The sequence below is a fragment of the Bos grunniens genome, chromosome 3 (genome assembly GCF_055505025.1).
Source record: "Bos grunniens cultivar Pamir isolate PY7600 chromosome 3, Bosgru_T2T1.0, whole genome shotgun sequence".
Classification (NCBI taxonomy): domain Eukaryota; kingdom Metazoa; phylum Chordata; class Mammalia; order Artiodactyla; family Bovidae; genus Bos; species Bos grunniens.
The window spans coordinates 105,936,203-105,956,649 of NC_141167.1; the positions used below are offsets into that span (position 1 = coordinate 105,936,203).

The following is a 20,447-nucleotide window of genomic DNA, read 5'->3' on the forward strand; positions in this document are numbered from 1 at the left end:
GCAGACAGGAGATGTCCAATGATCACTTTTTCAAGGATTCTTGTTTACTGGTTGGAATTTCCAGCCCTAGGTAATCTTCTTATAGCTGGCTTTGCTTTCTGCACGAGGACAGAAATCCGGGGGTCACACAGTGTTTTTCCAGCCAGCAGGATCCAGATGTTTCCAGTTCCTGAACGAGGCTGTACTGAAGGGTCAAGGGGTCATTACTCAAAGAGGCCTTGAATACGCCTGACTCCTAGTTCAAAGGTGGAAGAGGACACAGCCGGGACTCACAAGAGTTACTCTCACTTTGTGAGCTCCGACATCTGAACTCACTTCTTATCCTGGTTTCCGTGGATGGGATGAGGACAAGCGTCTATAAACAATCTGTGTATTCCATCTTCCCACATACCCTCTCCAGGAATAACTGTCAACTTAGCAAAAGCTCTGTTTCCCTCTAGTTGCTGCCTAAAGAACTCTTATTCACCCCTCAAGACCCTATTCAGATGAGCCTCCTTCCATGACCCTTCACACCCCCCAAAGGGTCAGCTGCATCCCCTGCTATGTGCCCCCCAACACTCTGAAAAGGAATTCTCTTGAGGCACTTCTCACATGGCATTGTAATTATGTATTTATGTTCCCCAGTAACTGGGCAATGCCACAAACATAGCAGAAATGCCATAAATATTTGTTGACTTAATGAATGAATAAATAAATAAGTCTGCTTCCCTGACTAGATGGTGAGCTGCTCAACTTGTGTGGAATCAAACTGAATCCCAGAACACTGGAGCCAAAGAGCACTTAGCACCCACCGAGTCCAGCTCTCAAATATCAGTTTTATCACAAACATGAACAATAGAATCTAGGAATCACCTAAGATTCAAGCTCTTCTTACATCCCTGGGAGTAGATCACTAATCTATGTAAATGTGTAGACACAGGAAGGTTCCAGTGTTTTCATTTATTTTCTTTTCTGAATTTTCATAGGAAAGGCTTCCTCATCATGAAAGGTTTAGAAAGAATAGAAGACAATAAAGAAGCCAAAAAAATCATGTATATACTCTCTATCTGAATCAGGCATTGTTGATGTTTGGCATATCCCAGTCTTCTGCGATGGACTGTTTTCCTTATAAAATTGAGATCGTGGTGTATGTACATAGGTTTTAGAGTAGTTGTAATTAGTATGTATCTGACTTTCTGTTCTGTTTATTTCATAAAAGGAAATCTCACCAACACATTAAATTCCATCGTACTACAAATAAGTATAATCCTACCTGCTGCTGCTGCTGCTAAGTCACTTCAGTCGTGTCCAACTCTGTGCGACCCCATAGACGGCAGCCCACCAGGCTCCCCCATCCCTGGGATTCTCCAGGCAAGAACACTGGAGTGGGTTGCCATTTCCTTCTCCAATGCATGAAAGTGAAAAGTGAAAGTGAAGTCGCTCAGTCACAACTGACCCCATGGAATGCAGCCTACCAGGCTCCTCCGTCCATGGGATTTTCTAGGCAAGAGTACTGGAGTGGCTTGCCATTGCCTTCTCCGTAATCCTACCTACTCGGTGTTTTTGTTAGTCTTCCTCTCCCATCTTATGTCTATAGTTTGCTCAGTCATTCACTATTTTGGGGTGCTTGTCAGTTTCTGACCATTATCAGCATCACTGCTCTGAACCTCCAGCAAGCACGTATGTGTGGTTAGAGGTAAAGCTTCTAATAACAGCATCATCGATGGATTCCGGAAGTGCTGTATGTCAGCCAGCTTAGATGGAAGCAAGGACAATGTGCTCTGGAAGCTGCTAACTGACCCTAAAGGTGGCTGTGGTGATGGTGGCACCACTGGTGTGTGCTTGCAGGTGAAGTGTATGAGCTCAGGGGGCTGGGGCCAGGTTGCCATGATGTACCTGGAGCCCAGATCCTGGCACACAGTGGGCAAATGAATGAATGCATGAATGGTGCATAGATGGGGGTGGGGGTGGATGAACTGTGCTTAGATGCCTTGGCAGCATCTCAGCCTCCTGTGTGTTATACTCCCTGACTGCAAAACAGAGCCCCAAGCCTCTGGGGAAATCTGGGACTGGTACGTGTTAGCAGCAGGGAAGTGTTCCAAGTCCGTGGTCCGCAGTGCCGCCCTGCGGCAGCCGGACCCTACCCCCAGCTGAGCAGCAAAGGGAACGAATGGTGATGAGATGCTGAGTACAAAGCTCCCCCGGCGCCCGGTGTCCCTCACGTGTTCTCACACCCACACACCCACCCGCTCCCACCCACGTGAGCCTCTCCGCTCTCATCTGGGGTAACCACCGGAGCAGTCTGTTTGGGCAGATAACCTGCTGGGTGGGAAAGAACATAACAGGGCTTTCCCCGTCATCCAAGGAGCAGCACTTGTCTGCTGGCCGTTCAACCGACAAAGCAGGTCAGCAGGCCTGAGAGCGGCTGTTCTGCTGTTCACTCCACGTACAGTCTTCGGGCCCCTGCTAAGCCTAATACCGAGAATTCAAGGTGAACAATAGATGAGTCCATCCTTAAGGAACTCACCCTTTTGTCCCAAACTGGCTCCTGTTTTGCAATCCCAAAACCATCCCCTTGTCCCGTATTCCTCATCTCAGGCAGAGACAGCCCCGTCACCACCACCCACACGCCCCTCCAGATGCTGGGAGCTGTCCTCAGTTCCTGCTTCTGATCCTGCCAACCCAGGCTCATAAACGCCTTACAACATCTTCCTCTTTTCCTCTCCACCTCTCTAGTCCAAGCCATGACCCCAACACCTCCTGATTGGTCCGACTGTCACCTCCCCCACCTTCACACCCAACCTGCACAGGGCAGCAGAGAAATCCTTTGAAAATGTGAATCTGATCATATTGCTCCACTGCTTGCATGCACGCTGATTCGCTTCAGTCGTGTCTGACTCTTTGAGACCCCATGGACTATAGCCCACCAGGCTCCTCTGTCCCTGGAATTCTCCAGGCAAGGATACTGGAGTAGGTTGCCATGCCCTCCTCCAGGGGACCTTCTCGACCCAGGGATCGAACCCACATCTCTTGCGGCTCCTGCATTACAGATGCATTCTTTACTGCTAAACCACCAGGGAAGCCCTGCTCCTCTGCTTAAAAGCCCATAATGGCTTCCCAGGGCCCTTGGGATGAAAGCCAAAGTCCTCTTCAGTGCAGCAGCATGGCCCAGGGGGGCTGACCTCACTCTCCTCCCTTACATCACCCTTCATCTCTCCCCGCCTGCTCCCACACACCCACCTCACTGGCTTCCTCCAGCTCTACAGAGAGCCAGGTGACCTCACCACTCAGGGTGCCCATGATGTTCCTCTGCCTAGAATACCACCAACACCCCTTCCCACCATCATCCTTCCCTGACCACCAACCCCTCCCCATCCCTAGAGTTCCCATGCAGCCATCGCTTCCTTAAGGAAGCCATCCCTGATCCCTAGGCTAAGGCTGGTTCTCTGTTATTCATTCCATTAATACCCTGTCCTAGCTTCCCTGGCCGGAGAAGGCAATGGCACCCCACTCCAGTACTCTTGCCTGGAAAATCCCATGGGCGGAGGAGCCTGGTGGGCTGCAGTCCATGGGGTCGTGAAGAGTCAGACATGACTGAGCGACTTCACTTTCACTTTTCACTTTCTTGTATTGGAGAAGGAAATGGCAACCCACTCCAGTGTTCTTGCCTGGAGAATCCCAGGGACGGCGGAGCCTGGTGGGCTGCCGTCTATGGGGTCGCACAGAGTCAGACACGACAGAAGTGACTTAGCAGCAGCAGCAGCTTCCCTGGCACTAGCTCAGTTCCAACCAGAGGCTATGTACTTAGTGCTGGAGCCTTCTGCCCCAACTCTCACTAAAACAGAAACTCCAAAGAGTGGGTGCCGGGTAACCTAGGGCCTGGAGCACAGAAATTCTACAAAAATTCAGTAAGACACTTTCCTGCTGGTCCAAGGGTTAAGAATCTGCCTTCCAGTGCAGGGGACATGAGTTCATTTCCTGGTCAGGGAAATAAGATCCCATGTCCCGTGGAACAATTAAGCCCCAGGCACCACAACTAATGAGCCTGTGTGCCACAACTAGAGAAGCCCACGCGCCACAAAGAAAAATCTCACATGCCACAACGAAGACCCAGTGTGGCCAAATTAATTAATTACTTTTTTAAATTGTTAAGTGACAATTATAGTATAGAGCTAGGAGCTGTGACAGTAGACACCGATGAGGCCCCTGGATCAATCCCTAAAAAATGGGTGGGGCTGAGGTGAGCCAACCAGGGGCTAGAGTGAAGAGATTCTCACTTTAGGCAGAGATAAAGCTTTGGAGGATGGTTTTGTAGAAACTGAAAATAATCCCAGATGGCTTGGATTCACCTGAGTGCAAGAACACTTTGAGAGATGGCAGGAGACAAAAAAAAAAAAAAAGAATTAAGCAGGAGATAGATTGAAGGATTTTTATAACCAAGAGAGGTAGTTTGATAAGGAAATGGAGAGCATCAAAGGATTTAAACAGGAGAGTGACCTTATTAAAAAAAAAAAAAAAAAAGTACACTTTGGCTCCAGTATGGAGACAGGATGGCATGGTATCAAGGTTGGAGGCAAGAAGATCAATTTGGAGGCTGCTGCAGTAATCCAAGAAGCTGATAAGGGCCTGGGCTAAGGCAGTAAGAAGAGAAAGGAGGGAAAGAGGAAAATTAGAGAGGTGTTGAAGATAGGATTGACAAGGTGACAATTTTGGTAATCTATTTTGGTGACAAAATAGATTAAGATGGAGAAGAGGGTCATTCCCAAATTCCTGTCTTGAGGAGCTCAGTGAAGGCAAATTATCTAAGATAAGGAATGCAGGATGAAGAAGAGATCAGGGCAAGGTGATGATACACCACTTATTTGATATGTTGAAATTCAGGTGTCTATGAGCCAAACCAAATGCACATGTTAAATGGGCCCGGAGCTCGAGAGAGGCCAGCAGGTATGCAGTTCAAAAGCAATTTGTCAAGTACTTGGAATGAAAGGTTGATGCTCAGAAGACTTCCCTGGTGGTACAGTGGATAGGAATCCGCCTGCCAGTGCAGGAGACACGGGTTCAATCCCTGGTCTGGAACAAATCCGCATGCCACGGAGCAATGAAAAGCCAGTGCACCACAACCACCGAGCTTGTGTGCTGCTACTACTGAAACCCATGCACCTAGAGCCTGTGCTCCCCAACAGGAGAAGCCACCGCGATGAGAAGCCTGAGCCCTGCAGCAAAGAACAGCCCCGCCCACTGCCACTAAAGAATGCCACTAAAGAAAGCCTGGGCACAGCAAGGAAGACCTAGCAGAGCCAAAATAAATAAATAATTTGTTAAAAAAAAAAAAAAGAAAGGTTGATGCTCAGAGATGTCAATATCAGAGAGGACTAAACAGAAAACCTTAAAAGCAACCAGAGACGTTATATCCAGAAGAAAGAGGATAGTGTAATAGCAGACTTCCTGTCATAAGTAATTCAAGCCAGAGAACTATTAAACAACATCTTTAAAGTATTAAAAGAAAAGCACTATCGGACTTCCCTAGTGGGGACGCAAGTCCAGTCCCTGGTGGGGAAACTAAGATCCCACATGCCGGGGAGCAACTGAGCCCACGGGCTGCAACCACTGAGGCTGAGCGCCAAGCTAGAGAATCCGTGTACAAGAGACGCCACGTGACGCAGCGCAGATCCTGCGCGCCACTGCTAGAGAATCCGTGTACAAGAGACCCCACATGACGCAGCGCAGATCCCGCGTGCCACGGCTAGAGAATCCGTGTACAAGAGACCCCACGTGACGCAGCGCAGATCCCACATGCCACGGCTAAGGCCCTACACAGCCGAAGGGAATAAAAATGAATAGATAAATATTTTTAAAAGAAGAAAAGCACGGTAGACTATGAACTCTATACCCAGTGAAAAATCTTCAAAATGAAGATAAAGACGTTTTCAGTCATACAAAACCTAAAATGTTTCATCAAAAGGAGATCTGAACTATAGTTATATATGTTAAAGGAAGTCCATCAAACAGAAGGAAAATGATAACATGTATAGATATATATATGTATATATATATATATACACACACACAAAGGAATGAAGAACATCAAAACTGGTAACTATGTGAATAAGCAAAAAAATTAGAGAAAATGGAATTATTTAAAATACTGATTAATCCAAAACTAGACAAAAAAAGGGGGAAAGAGACAAAAATAAAGAGGACAAACAAAAATCAGTTAGGATGTAAATGCCTTAAACAGTACAATCAACCAAGTTGACCTGATTGACATTTACAGAACCCTCCAGGCAACAATAGTAGAACACATTATTTTCACGTGCACGTAGGACATTTACCAAGACAAACTATATCCAGAGCCCTAAAGCAAGTCTCAAAGAATTTAAGTCACATAAAAATATTCTCTGGCTATAATGAAACTAACTTAGAAATCAATAACAGAAGTCAGACAGAGAAGGGGGAATATCATATGATATACCTTATATGTGGAATCTAAAAAGAAATGATACAAATGAACTTACTTACAAAACAAACAAACAAACAAAACCCTCACAGACTTAGAAAATGAACTTGGTTGCAAGAGATGGGGGCTGGTAGGGATAGTAAGTGGAGAAGGCAATGACACTCCACTCCAGTACTCTTGCCTGGAAAATCCCATGGGTGGAGGAGCCTGGTAGGCTGCAGTCCATGGGGTCGCAAGGAGTCGGACACGACTGAGCAACTTGACTTTCACTTTTCACTTTCATGCATTGGAGAAGGAAATGGCAACCCACTCCAGTGTTCTTGCCTGGAGAATCCCAGGGATAGGAGAGCCTGGTTGGCTGCCGTCTATGGGGTCGCACAGAGTCGGACACGACTGAAGCGACTTAGCAGCAGCAGCAGCAGCAGCAGCAGCAGCAGGGATAGTAAGAGAGCTTGGGATGGTCATGTACACACCGCTGAATGGATAACCAACAAGGACTTACTGTATAGCACATGGAACTCTGCTCAATGTTATGTGGCAGCCTCGATGGGAGCAGGGTTTGGCGGAGAATGGATACATGTATATGTATGGCTGAGTCCCTTGGCTGTTCATCTGAAACTATCGCAACATTGTTAATCAGCTGTACCCCAGTACAAAGTGCAAAAAAAATTACAGAAAGATCTCAGCAATATCCGCAACCATTTGGAAACCAAATAACACACCTCCAAATAATCCATGGGTCAAAGAAGAAATCAAAGGGGACAACAGAAAGTATTTTGGATGAAAAGAAAACACACAAATTATAATTTGCCATGAAACAATACTTAAAAGTTATAGCACCAAATAGTGTATTAGAAAAGAATAAAGAATCGTTCAGCGGTTAAGATTTTGCACTTCCGCTGCAGGGTGTGCGGATTCAATCCCTGGTCAGAGAACTAAGGTCCCGCAAGGTACAGCCAAAAAAAAATTTTTTTAAGAATAAGAATCACAAACAAATGACTTTAGCTTTAATGTTAAGAAGTTGGGGTGCTCGCTTTAGCAGCACATATACTAAAATTGGAACCATACAGGGCTTCCCAGGCGGCGCTAGTGGAAAAGAATCCGCCTGCCAATGCAGGAACAATATAGGGAAGATTAGCATGGCCCCTGGGTGAGGATGACAGGCAAACTGGTGAACGCATTCCATATTTTAAAAGAAAAAGTTAAGGAAAAAAGAGAAAATTAAAAACCTAAGCAAATGAAAGAAAGGAGTATCAGTGGAAATCAATGAAATAGAAAACCTAAAAAATTAGGGGAAAAAAATCTATCAAACCAAAAGCTGCATCTTTGAGAACATTAATGAAATTGATGAATCTCTGACTCCAGGATAACAGCTGGTCACAAGAAATACCAAGCTGTGATTAGAAGCCTGAAGTTTTGAGCCCTACTCCTCATCCTCCAGAGAGGGGAGAGAGGCTGGAAATGGAGTTAATTAAAATTGATCATGCCTACACGAGGAAGCCTCCATAAAATCCCAATCACACGGGGTTCGGGGACCTTGCAGGTTGGTGAACACACCATATTGTGGTAAAACAATGGTCCCCAGCTCCTCAGGGACAGAGACTCCTGTGCTCGGAACCCTCCCAGACTTTGCCCCGTGTATCTCTGTATATCCTTAAATAATCTGGTAACATATTTTTTTAAAAATTGATGAATCTCTAGCCAAATCAATCAGGAAAAAGAGGAAAGACAAAAATTCATCAACATCAGGACTGAGAAAGTAAAAAACCTCCATAGTCTTAGGTATTAAGAAGATAATGAAGAAATATTGAAAACAACTCTATGCCAATAAATATGACAACTTAAATGAAATGGACAAATGGCTTGAAAGACGCAAACTACCAAAGTTCATACAGAAAGAAATAGATAATGTGAATAATCCTATATTTATTAAGGGAATTTCCTTGTTTAAAATCTTCCCACAACAAAACTCCAGCCCTGCTTGTCTTGACTGATGAATTCTGCCGAGTATTCAAGGAAGAAATAATACCAATTTTACGCAAACTCTTCCAGATAATTGAAGAGGCGGAAGTACCCCTAACTTATTCTATGAGGCTAGAATTACTCTGATACCAAAATAAGACAAAGGCATTATAAGAAAAGAAAACAAGGCCAAAATTCCTCACAAACATGGATACAAAAATTCTACACCAAAATTTAGCAAATTGAATTTTGCTATATATGAAAAGAATATATATATATGTGTATGTATATATATATATATATATATATATATATATATATGTATATAAAGGATAGAATACCACAATCAAGTGAGATTTAGCCAACAAAGGCAAAGTTGGTCTAACACTTGAAAATCAATCAATATAATTCCCTATGTTATTAATAACAAACGTAAAAAGAAAACGAGATATTTTTAGATGTGGCAAAGGTATTTGATGAAATCCAACATACATTCCTGATTAAAAACCTTCAGCAAACCAGTAATAGAACAAAGCTACCCAGTCTGATAAAAGGCATCTACAAAAATAACTATGGTTACCAGCATACATAATGGTTAAAGTCTAAGGGCTTTCTGCCCAAGACTGGGAATGAGTGACATCCAAATTCATCACCTATTCTGATGATGGTACTGAAGTTTCTAGTCAGCACAACAAGATAAGAAATAAAAGACATCCATATTAGAAAGAAGTGAAACTGCCTGTAGGCTTCCCTGGTGGCTCAGCGATAAAGAATCCACCTGCAATGCAGGAGACACAGGAGATATGGGTTCTATTCCTGGGTCAGGCAGATCCCCTGGAGAAGGAAATGGCAACACAGTCCACCATTCTTTCCTGGGAAAAATCCCATGGACAAAAGAGTCTGAGGCCACAGTCCAGAGGGTCTCAAAACAGTCAGACATGACTTAGTGACTAAACAAAACAAAGCAAACAAAAAACAAAAACACTGTCTCTATTCAGAGATGACATAATCATCAATGGAGAAAATTTGATGAAGTTCTCTAAAAGAGCTACTGGAAATGATAAGTGAATTCAATGAAGTTGCAGGATACAAGATCAATATACAAAACTCAATTGTATTTCTACTTATTAGCAATAAATAAGTAATGACAAGAAAATAATAGTTTTATAACTATGACGTAGGGGTAGATCTGATCAAAGACATGCAACATCTGTGCACTAAAAATTACAAAACACGGCTGAGAAGAACTAAACAAGTAGAGAGATATATACCATAGTCATGGATCAGAGACTCAAGGATGTTAAAATGCCAATTCTCCCAAAGTGTCTATGGGATTCAATGCAATCCCAATCAAAACCCCAGGCAGCTTTTTTATAGATATTTATGAACTTGTTCTAAAGTTTATGTATTTGGAAACGCAAAGGACGTTGAGGAGCTGGAAAAAAACCTTGAAAAACAAAGTTGGAGAATTTACACTACCTGGTTTGAAGACTAATTATCTAGCTAAAATAATTAAGACAGTGTGGAGTTTGCTTTAAAAGGTAGACAACTAGATCAACAGAAAAGAATAGAGACTCCAGACACAGGCCTAGACATATGTGTACACAGGGCTTCCCCAGTGGTGCTAGTGGTTAAAGAACCTGCCTGCCAATGCAGGAGACTTAAGAGACTCAGGTTCCATCCCTGGGTGGGGAAGATCCCCTTGAGAAGGGCATCGCAACCCACTCCAGTATTCTTGCTTGGAGAATCCTATGGACAGAGGAGCCCAGTGGGCTGCAATCCATATGGTCACACAGAGTCGGACACACTCATATGCACACACTCATATGCATACTACTGGTTTTCAACAAGTGTGGAAAGGCAATTCCGTAGAGAAAAGATAGTCTTTTCAATAAATTATGCCAGAACGACTGGATATCTATAGGCAAAAAAAAAAAAAAAAATCTAACAATCTATACCTCACACTACATACAGAAATCAACTTAAAATGGATCATAGGCTTAAATTTATAAAACTTAAATTTATAAAACCTAAATTTATAAAACTTCTAGAAGAGAACACAGGAGAAAATCTTTGTGACCTTGGGTCAGACTGAGGTTTTGATTGGGATTGTACTGAATCTATAGATCAACAGATACAATAGTAAAAGCACAGTCTATAAAAGAAAAAAAAGATAAACTGAACTTCAACACAATTAAGGGGAATTGGAGAGCCTAACAAAATGCACCCGATTTTAGTACAGTGTGCCAACTGCCGTGGGAGTATAGTGGGCATTAGTTGGTTACATTCCCGGCAATAATTGCCCTCATCTCTGTCCTAAAAACTCTCCCTCTGGGAACCACCCCACTCCTACTTTGTAGGAGGCACGTGCTTGCATGAGATTGCTCGCACTCCAGTTCCAAGGTGATCTGCGTGGCATAATTTCATTGTTTGTACCACACACTGACTGACTCAGGAAGAGAAGCTATAATATTAACCGGTGCATGGATTCTCTTGTCCACTTTATGTCAGTCTAACCACAGTGGGGTTTAAGGCTTTTGCCCTATGGCTGGGGAAGAACACATTCTGTCTTTCTGCCCTTAAGTCAAGAAGGATGAATGTAGTCTTTATCGCTGGTGGCAGCCACCTGGACTCCTTGAGAGAAGTCAATCTGAAAACAAAGCCAACACGTCTGAAGAGGCTAGAATCTAGAGAACGAATGACGAAAAGAGCCGGAGATCAAACCATGCCTTGAAGCTGTTACTTCTGAAATTCTTAGATCAGATCAGATCAGTCGCTCAGTCGTGTCCGACTCTTTGCGACCCCATGAATCTCAGCACACCAGGACTCCCTGTCCATCACCAACTCCCGGAGTTCACTCAGACTCACGTCTATCGAGTCAGTGATGCCATCCAGCCATCTCATCCTCTGTTTTTCCCTTCTCCTCCTGCCCCCAATCCCTCCCAGCATCAGAGTCTTTTCCAATGAGTCAACTCTTTGCATGAGGTGGCCAAAGTACTGGAGTTTCAGCTTTAGCATCATTCCTTCCAAAGAAATCCCAGGGTTAATCTCCTTCAGAATGGACTGGTTGGATCTCCTTGCAGTCCAAGGGACTCTCAAGAGGCTTCTCCAACACCACAGTTCAAAAGCATCAATTCTTCGGCGCTCAGCCTTCTTCACAGTCCAACTCTCACATCCATACATGACCACAGGAAAAACCATAGCCTTGACTAGACGAACCTTTGTTGGCAAAGTAATGTCTCTGCTTTTGAATATGCTATCTAGGTTGGTCATAACTTTCCTTCCAAGGAGTAAGCGTCTTTTAATTTCATGGCTGCAGTCACCATCTGTAGTGATTTTGGAGCCCAGAAAAATAAAGTCTGACACTGTTTCCACTGTTTCCCCATCTATTTCCCATGAAGTGGTGGGACCGGATGCCATGATCTTCGTTTTCTGAATGTTGAGCTTTAAGCCAACTTTTTCACTCTCTTCTTTCACTTTCATCCAGAGGCTTTTGAGCTCCTCTTCATTTCTGCCATAAGAGTGGTATCATCTGCATATCTGAGGTTATTGATATTTCTCCCAGCAATCTTGATTCCAGCTTGTGTTTCTTCCAGTCCAGCGTTTCTCATGATGTACTCTGCATATAAGTTAAATAAACAGGGTGACAATGTACAGCCTTGATGTACTCCTTTTCCTATTTGGAACCAGTCTGTTGTGCCGTGTCCAGTTCTAACTGTTGCTTCCTGACCTGCATACAAATTTCTCAAGAGGCAGGTCAGGTGTTCTGGTATTCTCATCTCTTTCAGAATTTTCCACAGTTTATTGTGATCCACACAGTCAAAGGCTTTGGCATAGTCAAGAAAGCAGAAATAGATGTTTTTCTGGAACTCTCTTGCTTTTTCCATGATCCAGCAGTTGTTGGCAATTTGATCTCTAGTTCCTCTGCCTTTTCTAAAACCAGCTTGAACATCAGGAAGTTCACGGTTCACATATTGCTGAAGCCTGGCTTGGAGAATTTTGAGCATTACTTTACTAGCGTGTGAGATGAGTGCAATTGTGCGGTAGTTTGAGCATTCTTTGGCATTGCCTTTCTTTGGGATTGGAATGAAAACTGACCTTTTCTGGTCCTGTGGCCACTGCTGAGTTTTCCAAATTTGCTGGCATATTGAGTGCAGCACTTTCACAGCATCATCTTTCAGGATTTGGAATAGCTCAACTGGAATTCCATCACCTCCACTAGCTTTGTTCGTAGTGATGCTTTCTGAGGCCCACTTGACTTCACATTCCAGGATGTCTGGCTCTAGGTCAGTGATCACACCATCGTGATTATCTGGGTCATGAAGATCTTTTTTGTACAGTTCTTCTGTGTATTCTTGCCATCTCTTCTTAATATCTTCTGCTTCTGTTAGGTCCATACCATTTCTGTCCTTTATTGAGCTCATCTTTGCATGAAATGTTCCTTTGGTATCTCTGATTTTCTTGAAGAGATCCCTAGTCTTTCCCATTCTGTTGTTTTCCTCTATTTCTTTGCATTGATTGCTGAAGAAGGCTTTCTTATCTCTTCTTGCTATTCTTTGGAACTCTGCATTCAGATGTTTATATCTTTCCTTTTCTCCTTTGCTTTTCGCTTCTCTTCTTTTCACAGCTGGGGAGTAAGGCCTCCCCAGACAGCCATTTTGCTTTTCTGCATTTCTTTTCCATGGGAATGGTCTTGATCCCTGTCTCCTGTACAATGTCACAAACCTCATTCCATAGCTCATCAGGCATTCTATTTATCAGATCTAGGCCCTTAAATCTATTTCTCATTTCCACGGTATAATCATAAGGGATTTGATTTAGGTCATACCTGAATGATCTAGTGGTTTTCCCTACTTTCTTCAATTTAAGTCTGAATTTGGCAATAAGGAGTTCATGGTCTGAGCCACAGTCAGCTCCTAGTCTTGTTTTTGCTGACTGTATAGAACTTCTCCATCTTTGGCTGCAAAGAATATAATCAATCTGATTTTGGTGTTGACCATCTGGTGATGTCCATGTATAGAGTCTTCTCTTGTGTTGTTGGAAGAGGGTGTTTGCTATGACCAGTGCATTTTCTTGGCAAAACTCTATTAGTCTTTGCCCTGCTTCATTCCGTATTCCAAGGCCAAATTTGCCTGTTACTCCAGGTGTTTCTTGACTTTCTACTTTTGCATTCCAGTCCCCTATAATGAAAAGGACATGTTTTTTGGGTGTTAGTTCTAAAAGGTCTTGTAGGTCTTCATAGAACCGTTCAACTTCAGCTTCTTCAGCATTACTGGTTGGGGCATAGACTTGGATTACTGTGATATTGAATGGTTTGCCTTGGAAACGAACAGAGATCATTCTGTCGTTTTTGAGACTGCATCCAAGTACTGCATTTCGGATTCTTTTGGATGGAGCCAAAGCAAAAAGAATACCCAGCTGTGGATGTGACTGGTGATAGAAGCAAGGTCCAATGCTGTAAAGTAGGTGTTGCAAGAGGGCATCAGAGAGCGAACACACTGAAACCATACTCACAGAAAACTAGTCAATCTAATCACACTAGGACCACAGCCTTGTCTAACTCAATGAAACTAAGCCATGCCCGTGGGGCAACCCAAGATGGGCGGGTCATGGTAGAGAGATTTGACAGAATGTGGTCCACTGGAGAAGGGAATGGCAAGCCACTTCAGTATTCTTGCCTTGAGAACCCCATGAACAGTATGAACAGTATGAAAAATTCTTAGGCATCTGAGATAATAAATTCTCTTTATTATTTAAGTCCATTTGAATGGAATTTCCTCTTACTTGCACCTAAAAGCCTCCTTATTGATAAGGAGCATAGAAGAGAGCTCATTAATTTTGTCTGATAATACTGGGGAAGTCTTCCCAGAGGGGACATCATTCAACCTTTGATTGATAGGCTAAGTAGGCTTTTGCCAGCTAACAAGAGAAGTAAGAATGATCAGCTGAATCTGTCACTTTGAGGACAGCCTGACTTCCCTCCAGGCCTGGAGATGAGATCCTTTCCCTAAGTCCTCTCTCCCCCTCGAATCTGCACCTTCTCACCTCCGTTCACCAGGCCGCAGCTTATTGCCAGTGGGAATATATTAAAGCTGACTCCTTCTGCCCAGGAAATGGAAAGAACCCAGGAGGATTAACTGGAAAAAACCCATTAAGCAACAAAGAACATACCCAGCTATGAAGTCATCTTCAGAATTCTAAATCATGCAAGTGGCCTTCTTGAATGGCTTTCCCTGCCTGTAAGGGCTCTCCACCTTGAGAGGACCTTGGAGACCAACGGGGTCTGGAATTTTCCTAGCCTGGGCACGCCTCATCCCTCTCCCCTGTGTGCCCTTCAGTCATGAGACTTTAACAACAAGATCCACCTAGCCATGAAACCCTCACCTACTTACAAAGAATCCTTTCTCCTTTTGAGAAGCAAACTTTTTCCCCTTGGGCTGAGATAAAAATCCAGCCTTTGATGTGGCCTTAGAGCTTCATGTTGATAAGAGTTCCTTCTTGCGCAGTGCTTTCCAGCACGTTATCTCATCCAAGCTGAGAACCAGCCAGGGATTCTGGGGCCCACATAGCAGATGAGGACCTGGGATTAAAACCCAGAGATTAAATAGCTTGCTCAAGGTCACGCAGCTAGCACCTGGTGGGGGCCCATTCCTGGACCCCTGCACTGCCTCTCTTCTTACACGAATTCTCAGAAAAGCATCTCCACTGTGCCTACAGTCTGCTATGCGAACAGCAGCCAACCTTACCAGGGCAACAAGTGTTATATCCTTCCAGAAATCTAGGAATCCCCCGGTAGATCATGTCTTCCCTCATAGCTCAGTCAGTAAAGAACCTGCCTGCAGTGCAGGAGACCCAGGTTCAATTCCTGGGTCGGGAAGATCCCCTGGAGAAAGAAATGGCAACCCACTCCAGTATTCTTGCCTGGAGAATCCCATGGACAGAGGAGCCTGGCGGGCTACAGTCCATGGGGTTGCAAGAGTTGGACAGAACAGCGACTAAACCACCAGCCGGTGGATCTTGACAGGGCGCAGCCACCCAAGTGAGACCTTGGGCAGTCACTCGTTGCATGTGGGCCTCAAATCCCTCCACATAAAGTGGACCTAGCTGCCTCATCAGCAGTGGGGACAATTGCACAGGGTCACTGGGCTCCTCTGATGGACTGGCATTTACCCTCCCCCGGCCTGAGAGCTGGCCGGGGTCAACAGTGCTGGAGTGGGCGTGGGAGCCAAGGGTTCTAGCCAACCACGTGCTCAGCAGGACGATGGAAAAGCTACCCACGTTAGAAAGGAGTCAGGGGAGGGGTGGCTTCCTACCTGGCCCGTGGGAACCGGGGCAGAACGTCCCCAAGGGCCGAAACCTGCACACCACCCTCAGAGTTTCCATCCTTCTCACACGAAGCCTCGCTTCCTTTCCCACACTGGTATCACCGCCCCAAGCCACCGCCTCTGTTGCCCAGCTTCACCCGGAACAATGGAACCTGGAGGCCTTCTAAAATTAGCCTCCGGGCATGCCAGGGCTCCTGCCGCTGCCCAGGGCCACTGACTTCCTGAGCTGGGGACATGGGCCTGTCTCATTTTCTTCCAGTGCTCGCCCTCCCTCCTCGCTGCCTCCTCCTGCCAGCTCTCAGGTGCAGAATTCACCCGGGTTCCTACCTCATGCTCCCAACTAAGGTGGTGAGTGAGCGAAGCTAGGAGTGGGACTGCTGGGCCTGGAAGAACAGAGGCTTCCCTCCAAGTCAACAGCTGGGCACAGCTGTAAGTCAAGCTCAGATGGGGGGCTTGCCTGGTGGCCCAATGGCTAAGACTCCACACTCCCAAGACAGGGGCCCCGGGTTCGATCCCCGATCAGGGAACTAGGCTCCACATCCCCGTGTGGCAACTAAGAGTTCGCGTGCTGCGACGGGAAGATTCCCCGTGCTGCAACAAAAGACCCAGCGCAGCCAAATAATTTTGTTTTCATTTCAAATGGGCACCCGCATGCTCAGTGAGCCCCGTCTGCCTCCTCAGAATGACATTTCCCCAGACTCCAAAGTGATATACACGCTCCTCCTCTCACTCTTCACACCTCCCACTTTCTCCTCCCACCCCTGCCACTTCATACCACCACCACGCCAATGACCTTGCTTTCTACTTCCTGGGGAAAAACCTAGGGCGATCTGACAGGAACCCGCTCCTCTCCTTACCACAAACCACTGGCCTACTCACATCAAGACTGCCTGTCCGCTTCCCTCCTGTGAGGAGGGATAACATCCTAGGTCCATCCAGGTGCTTTGATCCCACACTCCCCCGCTCCCCAAGGACATGGCTCCTGCCCAGGCCTCATACCTGCATCACGAGCTTCTCTTCTCCCAAAGCCACCCATCAGCACGTAAGCATGCTTCAGCATCTCGTGTCCATAAACATCTTCCCACAGTCTCATGTCCCCTTCCAGGGGCTCGCCCCAAGCTTTCCTCCCCATCCACAGCAAAACTGTCAGGCAGTGGCAGCAACCCACACTCCACCCACTCATCCATCGTTCTCTCTCAACGCCCCCCACCAAGAAGCCAAGCTCCTTCCTACTTTCCAGCCTTTGCACATGCTGCTCCCACTGCCTAGCATGCTCCTCCCCAATCTTCTCTTGTCCTTCAGAGCTCGGGTTATGTGTTTTTTCCCTCAGAAGTTCTTTTCTTGACCATTCAGCCTCAACCAACCTCCCAGTAACCATCACGTCTCCCTGTATTAATTCTCAGGATAACACTTAACTGTCTAGTAAGTAAACTGACTGTTGGGCTTCCCAGGCGGTGCTAGTGGTAAAGAATCCACCTGCCAATGCAAGAGACATAAGAGACACGAGTTCGATCCCTGGGTCGGGAAGATCCCTTGAAGAAGGGAATGTCTATCCACTCCAGTATTCTTGCCTGGAGAATTGCATGGACAGGGGAGCCTGGTGGGGCTACAGTCCATAAGATTGAAGTGACCTCACATGCAGACTAACTGCTCGATCATTTTCTGCTTCTTCCTTTGTGATCCATCCCCCACTGCAAGAATTAAACTCCACAACGGCAGAGGCCTTATCATTCTCATTCAGTACTGCGCTTAGACAGCGCCTGGCACCTGATTAATAGGCAATGACTACGTGTTGATTGGCTGAATAAAGGTGTCCTGGACCAGCCTATTTCTATTTTTTAGAGGGGTTTTTTAAGTTGTCAAGGTCATTATTAAAACTAGGTAATGGAAGATAGACATGCAAAAGGAGGGAAGCTGGGAATAGAGGGGGCTTTAGGAAACTGATGCCACAGGGGAGGCAAGAAGACATGCTGCCGAGACTGATCAAAGGCAACAGTCAAAGATATCCAGGGCTGGCAGGGGCAGGGAGACCAGCATTCTCATGAACTGATAATGACACTGTAAACTATGCAATGCTTCAAAAAACAAAGATCATGGCATCCGGTCCCATCACTTCATGGCAAATAGATGGGGAAAGAATGGAAACAGTGACAGACTTTATTTTCTTGGACTTCAAAATCACTGTGGATGGTGACCGGAGCCATGAAATTAAAAGACGCTAGCTCTTTGGAAAGAAAGCTATGACAAACCTAGACAGTGTATTAAAAAGCAGAGACATTACTTTCCCTACAAAGGTCCATATAGTGAAAGCTATGGTTTTCCCAGCAGTCATGTACGGATGTTAGAGTTGGACAATAAAAAAAGGCTGAGCACCAAAGAATTGATGCCTTTGACTTGTGGTGCTGGAAAAGACTTTTGAGAGTCCCTTGGGCTGCAAGGAGGTCAAACCTGTCAATCCTAAAGGAAATCAACCCTGAATATTCACTGGGAGGACTGATGCTGAAGCTGAAGCCCCAGTACTTTGGCCACCTGATGCGAAAAAGCCAATTCATTAGAAAAGACCCTGATTTGGAAAAGATTGAGGGCAGGTGGAGAAGGGAGCAACACGATGAGATGGTTGGATGGCATCACCAACTCAACAGACATGAGGCTGAGCAAACTCTGGGAGATCATGAACGACAGGGAAGCCTGGTGTGCTGCAGTCCATGGGGTCGCAAAGAGTCGGACACGACTGAGTGACTGATCAACAAATGCTTCTGGAGGCAACTTTGGTGGTATCTATTTAAAATATTAAATGTCTGTGTTCTCTGACCCAATATTTTCACTTCTGGGTGTTTATCCTGCAGACAAACTCCCACAAATGCATAAAGAGAAATGTATACAAAAGCACTGCAGCACTATTTGTCACGGCAGAAACTTGGCTATAACTCAAATGTCCATAAATAGGGGACTGGTTACATAAACTATTGTATAACTGCACAATAGACTTAAAAGAATGAGGCAGATTTATCTGTATTTTCTAGAAAAGACATCTAATATAGTCCAATGGGGAGAAAAACAAGTTGCAGAATGAGCTATATACACAATACTATCCTATTTTTGTTTTTAAAAAGAAATAAAATATGTTAATATGTGTATAAAAATGTTGGAAGAGAATATACTAAACTGTTTGTGACAGTTATTTTGAGGGGATTCTGTATGCAGGGAGGTGCAACTTTTTAGATTTTATATTTCTGCAATGTGTTGGGTTTGTATATCCATACATTATTTCTGTGACCAGAAATTTTCTAATGTATTTATTTTTTATTTTTGGCTGTGCTGGATCTTCACTGCTGCTCAGGATACTCTAGTTGTGGCACACAGGCTTCTCATTGCTGTGGCGTCTCTCGTTGCTGAGCACAGCCTCTAGATAACGCAGACTTCAGTGGTTGCCACACTCGGGCTCAGTCGTTTCACTATATGGCTCTAGGGCACCTGGGCTCAGTAGCTGCAGCTCATAGACTCTAGAGCACAGGCTCAATAGTTGTCGTGCACAGGCTTAGTTGCTCCGCAGCATGTGGGATCTTCCCAGACCAGGGATCAAACCCACGTCTCCTGCACTGGCATACATGTATGCGTGCTAAGCCACTTCAGTCGTGTCCCACTCCGTGCAACCCTATGGACTGCAAGCCTCCAGGCTCCTCTGTCCATGGGGATTCTCCCAGCAAAAATGCTGTGCCCGCCTCCAGGGGATCTTCCTGACCCAGGGATTGAACCCGCGTGTTTACATCTGCCTGCATTGGCAGCCAGATTCTTTACCACTGAGCCACTAGGGAAGCCAGTGACCAGAAAATACTGAAGGCAAACAAGATGTAATAAATGGCAGGCAGTTGAACTAGGACACTGGCAGAGGGAGTACAGAGAAGAGGGCAGGCATGAGAGCTATTGATGAGACAAGAGTCACAGAAGCTGTGCTGCAGATTTTAACCTAGGTGATGAGGAGAGCAATGGCCCTAAACCAGGGGGGTAACACCTCACCACACTAGGACCGCAGAATAAGGTCGACCACATTTCATGTAAATTACCCAAATTGCAACTGACTGACTGCCAGGATTCTGGTCCTATATGCCTTTCTAGCCGCCCAGCACCAATGTGACAAAAGCCTTTGCTTTCATTCCCCACTGAGCTGCAGAAACTAGGCTGCCAGCGCCATTCTTAGACCTAGGCCAAGGAGCCCTGTCCTGGGACCTCCTGCATGCGCGTGCACACACACACACACACACACACACACGTGCGCATACATACACACACACACACACATGCATATACCCAAACACACACGCATACACAGAATATTGTTAAAGAACACGAGTGACTCAGCAATTCCATTCCCTCTTAAGTACATCTCCAAGAGAATAGAAACATATATCCACACAAAAGCTTGCACATGGATGTTCACTGCAGCATTATTCACAATAGCCACAAAAAGTGGAAACAGTCCAAATGTCCATCAACAGGAAACTGGGTAAACAGAATGTGGTCTCTCCAAACACTGGAATCTCATTCAGTCACAGAAAGGAATGATGTGCCGATACATGCTTCAATTTGGACAAGCCTTGAAAACATGCTAAGTAAAAAAAGCCACAAAAAGGCACATGTTATGATTTTGTTTATATTTAATGTCCAAAATAGGCAAATTCATACAGAAGGAAGTAGACTAGTAGTTGCCAGGGACTTGGGAGAGG

At 45.2% G+C, this 20,447-nt stretch overlaps 1 non-coding gene across 1 annotated transcript; it reads left to right on the forward strand.

The window, feature by feature from the left end:
* Window positions 1-7,525: 7,525 nt before the first annotated feature.
* On the forward strand, window positions 7,526-7,628 carry LOC147376614 (U6 spliceosomal RNA). The gene has a single exon (XR_015161697.1). It is a non-coding gene; the product is annotated as a U6 spliceosomal RNA (small nuclear RNA).
* The last annotated feature ends 12,819 nt before the right edge of the window (window positions 7,629-20,447 follow it).